Here is an 8,414-nt window from a genome sequence, read left to right on the forward strand (position 1 = left end):
GGAGCCTAGCTTTTGGTACGGATCCTTTGTTGTATATATGTGTATCCGGGGGTACGGCGGGGCCTGATCCCGTCATTTAATCTTTTGTTACTGCGCTTGGGTACGTAGACATGTGTGTGGGTTTGTATATAGTTGTCGTTCGATTGTGTATCTATGATTTATGTTTTGGGACGTACCCCCCGTGGTAACGCAGCCTTGTGCGCGCGTATATATATATATATATATATATATATATATATATATATATATATATATATATATATATATATATCTTGGGATGTTGTATGTAGTGGCAGCCTTGTCGGCTTGCCTATATGTTAGGTTGGGGTGTACCCACATGTTGTGATAGCCTTGCCGGCTTATGTACGATGTTATCTGTCGATTGTGACTCGCGGTGAGCGGAGTTGTCTTGATGTATATACATATGCGACAGTTTTGAGACGACATCTTGCCTTTTTATATAGAAGTTTCTTATCATGCTAGTTGTGGACTGATTATAGCTAACAGGTAGGTATGCTAGTGTCCAGCTCGGGCACTAGTCACGGCCTACGGGGTTGGGTCATGACACACCCATCCTAGTACTACTCTCGCCCAAGCACGCTTCACTTTGGAGTTCTGATGGGATCCAGTGCGCTAGGGCTGGTATGATTGCATACATCAGCTCTAGCGTTCTAAATTCGCTTTAACCCTTTCCTCCCCCCCGTTCTCTAAAAATAAGGCACGTAAGTAAAAACCTTTAAATACGCGTAACTTTGCGCTCCGTTATCGGTTTTATGCAATTCTTTTTTTTATTTTATTTTGAGTATTTTTCCGAGATCAAGCTCATTTTCCCAAAAAAATATATTAAACAGACAAAAATGAGCGTAGTCTGGGAAAAAGGAGAGCTGCAACACGAGGACTTCCCAGGGGGTCACCCATCCGAGTACTACTCTCGCCCAATCACGCCTAACTTCGGAATTCTGAAGGGATCCGATGCGTTAGTGCTGGTATGATCGCATCCATCAGTCCTAGCACTCTAAATTCTCTTAAACCCTTCCCACCCTCTAAGAATAAGGCACGTAAGTGCAAACCTTTAAATATGCGTAACTTCACGCTCCGTTATCCATTTTATGCATTTCTTTTTTTGATTTTAAGTATTTTTCCTAGATATAGCTTATTTTTGGAAAAAAATAATGAGCGTAGTCCGGATAAAAGGAGGGATGCAACACGAGGACTTGCCTGGGGGTCACCCATCCTAGTACTACTCTCACCCAAGACCACCTAATTTCAAAGTTCTGATGGGATCCGACGCGTTAGTGCTAGTATGATCTCAACCATTAGTCCTAGCGCTCTAAATTCTCTTAAACCCTTTCCTCCCCGTCCACCACTCTAAAAATAAGGCGCATAAGTGAAAAGCGTTAAATAGGCGTAACTTCGCGCTCCGTTATCCGTTTTATGCGATTCTTTTTTTGATTTTAAGTATTTTTCCGAGATATAGCTTATTTTCCGAAAAAAATATATTAAAAAGATGAAAATGCGCGTAGTCCGGACAAAAGGAGGGATGCAACACGAGGACTTGCCTGGGGGTCACCCATCCTAGTACTACTCTCGCCCAAGCCCGCCTAACTTCAGAGTTCTGATGGGATCTGGGGCGTTAGTGCTGGTATGATCACATCTATCAGTCCTAGCGCTCTAAATTCTCTTAAACCCTTTCCTTCCCATCCCCCTCTCTAAAAATAAGGCGCATAAGTGAAAAGCTTTAAATACGCGTAACTTCGCGCTCCATTATCCGTTTTATGCGATTCTTTTTTTGATTTTAAGTATTTTTCCGAGATCTAGTTTATTTTTCGAAAAACATCTATTAAATAGACCAAAACGAGCGTAGTCCGGACAAAAGGAGGGATGCAATACGAGGACTTCCCAGGGGGTCATCTATCCTAGGACTACTCTCGCCCAAGCATGCCTAACTTCGTAGTTCTGATGGGATCCAGCGCGTTAGTGCTGGCCATCAACCCTAGCGCTCTAAACTCTCTTAAACCACTTCCTCACCCCCTCTCCCCCCCCCCTCTCTTAAAAATGAGGCGCGTAAGTGCAAACCTTTAAATACTCGTAACTTCGCGTCCGGTTTCCATTTTATGCGATTCTTTGTTTGATTTTGAGTATTTTTCCGAGATCTAGCTTATTTTCCGAAAAAAATATATTAAAAAGACAAAAATGCACGTAGTTCAGATAATAGGAGGGATGCAACATGAGGACTTGCCTGGGGGTCACCCATCCTAGTACCACTCTCGCCCAAACCCGCCGAACTTCAGAGTTTTGATGGGATCTGGTGCGTTAGTGCTGGTATGATCGCATCCATCAGTCCTAGCGCTCTAAATTCTCTTAAACCCTTTCCTCCCCGTACCCCTCTCTAAAAACAAGGCGCATAAGTGCAAACCTTTAAATACGCGTAACTTCGCGCTCCGTTATCCGTTTTATGCGATTCGTTTTTTGATTTTCAGTATTTTTTCGAGATCTAGCTTATTTTTCGAAAAAAATATATTAAACAGACAAAAATGAATATAGACAAAGGAGGGATGCAACACGAGGACTTACCAGGAGGACACCCATCCTAGGACTACTCTCGCCCAAACATGCCTAACTTCGCAATTCTGATGAGATCCGGTGCGTTAGCGCTGGTATGATCGCATCCATCAGTCCTGGCGCTCTAAATTCTCTTAAACAGTCCCCCCCCCCCCACCTTCTCCAAAAATAAAGCGCGTAAGTGAAAATCTTTAAATACGCGTAACTTCGGGCTCCGTTATCCATTTTATGCGATTCTTTTTTTGATTTTATTATTTTTCCGAGATCTAGCTTATTTTCCGAAGAACATATATTAAATAGACGAAAATGAGCGTAGTCCGGAAAAAAGGAGGGATGCAACATGAGGACTTCCCGGGGTCACCCATCCTAGTACTACTCTCGCCCAAGCACGCTTAACTTCAGAGTTCTGTTGGGATCCGGTGCGTTAGGGCTAGTATGATTGCATCCATCAGTCCTAGCGTTCTAAATTCTCGTTAACCCTTTCCTTCCCCCCCCCCCTCCCCCAAGGTCTCTAAATATAAGGAGAGTAAGTGCAAACCTTTAAATACGTGTAACTTCGCGCTCCCTTATTCCTTTTATGCGATTCTTTTTTTTATTATTTGAGTATTTTTCTCAGATCTAGCTTATTATTCCAAAAAAAATATATATTAAATAGATGAAAATGAGCGTAGTTCGGACAAAAGGAGGGATGCAACACGAGGACTTCCCAGGGGTTCACCCATCCTAGGACTACTCTTGTCCAAGCATGCCTAACTTCGGAGATCTGATGGGATCCGGCGCGTTAGTGATGGTATGATTAAATCCATCAATCCTAGCGCTCTAAACTCTCTTACACCCTTTACTCCCCCCCCCCCCCCTCTCTAAAAATAAGGTGTGTAAGTGCAAACCTTTAAATACGCATAACTTCGTGCTCCGTTATCTGTTTTATGCGATTCTTTTTTCTATTTTTAGTATTTTTTCGAGATCTAGTTTATTTTCCGAAAAACATATATTAAACATACGAAAATGAGCGTAGTCTGACAAAAGGAGGGATGCAACACGAGGACTTCCCAGGGGGTCACCCATCGTAGCACTAATCTCGCCCATGCACGCTTAACTTCGGAGTTGTGATGGGATCCGGTGCGTTAGAGCTGGTATGATCGCATCCATCAGTCCTAGCGTTCTAAACTCTCTTTAACCCTCCACCCCCCCCCCCACCTCCCCGCGTTCTCTAAAAATAAGGCAAATACGCGTAACTTCGCGCTCCATTATCCCTTTTATGCAATTCTATTTTTGATGTTGAGTATTTTTCTGAGATCTAGCTTATTTTTCCGAAAAAAATATATTAAACAGACAAAATGAGCGTAGTCCGGACAAAAGGAGGGATGCAACACGAGGACTTCCCAAGGGTCACCCATTCTAGTACTACTCTCGCCCAAGCACGCCTAACTTCGGAGTTCTGATGGGATCCGGTGCGGTAGTGCTGGTATGATTGCATCCATCAGTCCTAGCGCTCTAAATTCTCTTATACCCTTTCCTCTCCGTCCCCGTTCTCTAAAAATAAGGAGCGTAAGTGCAAACCTTTAAATACGCGTAACTTTGCGCTCCGTTATCCGTTTTATGCGATTCTTTTAGTGATTTTAGGTATTTTTCCGAGATCTAGCTTATTTTTCGAAAAAAATACATCAAAGGTAAGGTTAGGCTCTTTTGTATTTGGTTGAGTGATGAGCTTTTACTTAAAATAAATTGTAAAGAGGAACAAACTTACAACCAAATTGTATTGATGAGACCTCGAAATTTTACGTATTTCACATTAGAAAAAAAATTACTCCATCCGGTTAAAAAAGAGTGTCTATTTAGCTTTTTGCATACCCCTTAAGAAAATGCTAATTCCTAGGTAAAATTAGGTAATTTGACTAAACTACCCCTAATTAAATAGGTATTGAGACTTCGTCACTTAACACCTAATAAGGGCAAATCTGAAAAATAGGTCAATTCTTTCTTAATTTGGTAAGTAGACACCCTTTTTTAACAAAAAAATAAAGGTGAAATAGACACTCTTTTTGAACAGGAGGGAGTAATATATAACACCCGAATTTCTCTGTCTTTTCCTCCTTTCATGGTTTCATTTATATTAATACATATTCTTGCTAAACAGAAATAAAGGGTAAAGAAGCACCAGGACTTGAATCTTTAATTAATCAATGTTTATCCCTTTAATAGATGATAATTTTTCATCTTTGTGGATCCAAACAAAAGAAACCAAGTGACTGATTTTGACAATTATTTCTATTTGTAAGGTTATGGAGAATACCAAACACCACTTGAGAATTGGACCACAATGTGCCTTAATTTAATTCAAAAAGGCCCCTTTCGAAATTACGTACTTTATACGTTATCATGATATGCAATTTCATCCTCCTCTAGGGACCAATTTCATGGTCTCCACTTCATTATGTAATGAGATAGGCCCATATGCAGTTCCCTCCATCCTTGGGGCTTTTAGTTAAATCTTTATTCGGATTGAATTGATGAAATTTGTCTAATTCTTGATATGTTATCTGAAATACTGCAATTTCATTATGGAATATATTCGATCTCACCTTTAACGACAATATATTCTTCTACATACTTAGTCACTTAACTCCTCTAATTTTTAGACAAAACTTGAGAAAGAAGAATGATTTTTTATTAATAGATCTTAGGAAAGAGACACTACTAAAAAATCTTATTGTCCCGCTGGAATTTCCCACTGAAAAATGTTCAGTGGCTATTCTCACTGAATGTTGGTAGGAAGAATTTAAATAGTAGTGTTGTCACACAGAAAAAATTAAAAAGTTTCTCAGCATTTCTGTATACGCTAAAAAACGGGGTCGGCAACCTCGACCCAAGGCCCAACGATCCGAACTAAGGGTAAGAAGCAACGGATAGCAGAGCTCGGCTAAATCGGATAGGAGTGATCGAACCCGACAATTTCCGAAGAGTAGACCCGCAGTTGGCGATGGTGCGAGAAATCCAGCCCGTTGCGGATTTCACTCCACATGGCGTGGTGGACAGTTGTCAAACCCAAGATTTCGGGGATCCTTATCCCTAATTGATTTAGTTACCTTGTTGAATGTAAATTCTTGTACTATAAATAGGGAGGGGAATAAATCTTCACTCCATCATCAGTTTTTCACCATCCACTACACGATTATATTTACTTGTTTCTGAAAGTTCTGTTAAGCATAAAAGTAATAAGAATTCTCACAGTTTGGTCCGAGTAATTCAAGCCGCAGACTGGGCTGTTCATTGCATCCAATTTCAAGGCTATTTCTATGATATTTTGGCGTACCTTATCGGCTTGTGATGGTGAGCATAATTGTTGAGGATTATATAGAAATGTGTCGTTATCTTGTGACATATGCCTGCAGTATCATCGATCCCATGAGCTATCTTTGTGTCCACCTAGAGATGATTATGAGATGCATGTTCAGAGGTGCTCGGTAGGATAGTTCCGGGTCCCCGTCATGGCCCTTTGGTTGGGTCGTGACATTCTTACTCTTTTATTCGCAATCTATGTTACGTTATTGTTTTGTTTTTTTTCATTCTATAGCAAATTAAATCGCATATCCTTTAAACCACTTATAAATTCAAGTGTTACCCTTTTAAGGGAAAAACAGTTTGGCGTCCACCGTGGGGCTAAGGATAAAAGCGGTGATTTGTTCGCAATTCGGCTTTCACTTGTTCTTTTGCTTTTTATCTTTGGTTTCAGGTTAACTTCGACATGTCAAACGTAAACAACGCGAATAACGACAACCACGACGAAAACACCAACAATGGGATACTATTGAACATCATGCCGCCGGGTGATCCGAACAAAAACCCTCCCACTGATGCGAGTGTTGCCAACTAGAACGTAGCCATTTACGATAGCGGAGATACACCCGCTGATAGTGGAACTGCTCGTGGGGTAAACGAAGAAAGGGGGGAGGAGATTAACTTACCCATGATTTATGATTTATTGCAGGAACAACAGGTAACCATGAACCAACACCATGCGGCTACTTCCCAACTCCAAAGGAACAACAACGAGGTCAAGAAGGCGGAACCAAACTGAAGGCCCACACTAGCCCATAGGGAAATTGAGGTAAGCAACGATCGAGAGCAGTTGGTGCCTGATGGATCTATCGAGGTGACAAGAATGTTGGAGGTGCTGTCTAAACGGATCGACTCTAACAAAAAGATGGTGGAAGACTATAATTTCCAAGTGGATCAGATTCCGGGTGCACCACCGATTCTGACCGGACCAGAGGCCAAGTATATTGTCCGGAGGCCTTTTCCACCGAGTGCGGCTCCAAAACTGATACCAAAAAGGTTTAAAATGCCCGATATCCTGAAATATAACGGGACAACGGATCCGCAAGAACATATAACCGCCTACATCTGTGCCATAACAGGTAATGATCTAGAAGACGATGAAATTGAGTCGGTAATGCTAAAACATTGACTACAAGAGCCATGCAGCGGTATTGCACGCTTCCCCAGCACTCAATTCTGTCCTTCGAGTTGCTCGCAAATGCCTTCGTAAAAGCTCATGTCAGGGCCCGGAAAGTGCAGGCGAGAAAGGCCGACACATTAAGATCTTCCAAAAGGACGACGAATGACTCAGAGAGTTCGTGACAAGATTCTAGAAGGAAAGGATATTGCTTTCCCCGGTTCCCGATCAGTGGGCGGCTCAGGCTTTCACGAAGGGACTTAATCCCTGAAGTTCAAACGCTTCCCTCAAGCTTAAAGAAAACCTATTGGAGTTCGAAGCTATTTACTCGCGTATGTCCATAACGGTACGAGTCCAAATACGAGTGGAGGATGATCACTCGAGGTTTTCCACAGTCCGATTAATCGGATAAAAAATTCGGATGGATTAAAGAGGATAGCAGAAATGAAGTTCCAACCACCGAGCGATAGATATCATCCATATTCTCAACCTGAAGGGTTCGCCTTCAGATCGGATAAGGGAAGGAGTGGTCTCAGTCTCAGTACAGCGAGAAATGACAGACGAAGTGATCGCTGTTCGGGGAGCAAGGGTTTACAATTTAGAAACAGCTCCGTTGGGGGGACCGAAACCGGTGAAAGTCTGAGGTTATCTGATTATAACTTCAATGTCACCTCAACAGCCATCGTATCCACAATTAGTAGCATTGAAGGAGTGAGATGGAAAAGGCCGTTGCGAGTAGACCCCTCACAACGGGATCCGAACCTGATATGCGAGTATCACGGTACTCACGGACACCGAACCGACGATTGTAAAGGGCTAAGGGGTGAAATGGCATGACTACTAAAGAATGGTCATCTCTAGGAATTCCTAAGTGAGAGAGCAAAGAATCATTTCAAAAATCGGGAACCCAGCAAGAAGAACGAACCAGAGCAACCTCTACATATGATCAACATGATCATCGGAGGAGTGGAAATACCCCGAGGTCCAATGATGAAGAAGACAAAGTTCTCGATTACTCGAGAGAAGAGAACCAAGGACTATGTACCAGATGAATTTATCTCCTTCAGTGACGAAGACGCAGAGGGCATCATTCAACCCCACAATGATGCTTTGGTAATTTCTGTCCTTATAAATAAAACTCACGTGAAGCGTATTTTGATTGATCCAGGTAGCTCGGCCAACATTATCCGATGGAAGGTAGTGGAGCAGCTGGGACTGTTAGATCAGATTGTACCAGCAGCCCATGTCCTAAACGGGTTGAAAATGGCGTGTGAAACTACAAGAGGTGAAATTACACTACCTGTGAATGCGACCGGTATAGTCCAGTACACAAAATTCTATATCATCGACGGAGAAATGAGATATAATGCCCTGCTCGGAAGATCGTGGTTACATG

The 8,414-nt window shown here is 42.1% G+C and overlaps 5 non-coding genes and 3 pseudogenes across 5 annotated transcripts; all 8 read right to left on the bottom strand.

Annotated features, from left to right (window-relative positions):
• Window positions 1–881: 881 nt before the first annotated feature.
• LOC132043447 (5S ribosomal RNA) lies at window positions 882–1,000 on the bottom strand. The gene has a single exon (XR_009411809.1). It is a non-coding gene; the product is annotated as a 5S ribosomal RNA (ribosomal RNA).
• A 537-nt stretch (window positions 1,001–1,537) lies between these two features.
• On the bottom strand, window positions 1,538–1,656 carry LOC132043446 (5S ribosomal RNA). Its single transcript, XR_009411808.1, has one exon. It is a non-coding gene; the product is annotated as a 5S ribosomal RNA (ribosomal RNA).
• Window positions 1,657–2,217: 561 nt separating this feature from the next.
• LOC132043443 (5S ribosomal RNA) lies at window positions 2,218–2,336 on the bottom strand (annotated as a pseudogene).
• A 216-nt stretch (window positions 2,337–2,552) lies between these two features.
• On the bottom strand, window positions 2,553–2,671 carry LOC132043442 (5S ribosomal RNA; annotated as a pseudogene).
• A 221-nt stretch (window positions 2,672–2,892) lies between these two features.
• LOC132043448 (5S ribosomal RNA) lies at window positions 2,893–3,009 on the bottom strand. The gene has a single exon (XR_009411810.1). It is a non-coding gene; the product is annotated as a 5S ribosomal RNA (ribosomal RNA).
• A 238-nt stretch (window positions 3,010–3,247) lies between these two features.
• LOC132043444 (5S ribosomal RNA) lies at window positions 3,248–3,366 on the bottom strand (annotated as a pseudogene).
• A 224-nt stretch (window positions 3,367–3,590) lies between these two features.
• Window positions 3,591–3,709, bottom strand: LOC132043445 (5S ribosomal RNA). The gene has a single exon (XR_009411807.1). It is a non-coding gene; the product is annotated as a 5S ribosomal RNA (ribosomal RNA).
• A 214-nt stretch (window positions 3,710–3,923) lies between these two features.
• LOC132043441 (5S ribosomal RNA) lies at window positions 3,924–4,041 on the bottom strand. The gene has a single exon (XR_009411806.1). It is a non-coding gene; the product is annotated as a 5S ribosomal RNA (ribosomal RNA).
• Between the last annotated feature and the right edge of the window lie 4,373 nt (window positions 4,042–8,414).

The sequence above is a fragment of the Lycium ferocissimum genome, unplaced genomic scaffold (genome assembly GCF_029784015.1).
Source record: "Lycium ferocissimum isolate CSIRO_LF1 unplaced genomic scaffold, AGI_CSIRO_Lferr_CH_V1 ctg24642, whole genome shotgun sequence".
In the NCBI taxonomy this organism is placed as follows: domain Eukaryota; kingdom Viridiplantae; phylum Streptophyta; class Magnoliopsida; order Solanales; family Solanaceae; genus Lycium; species Lycium ferocissimum.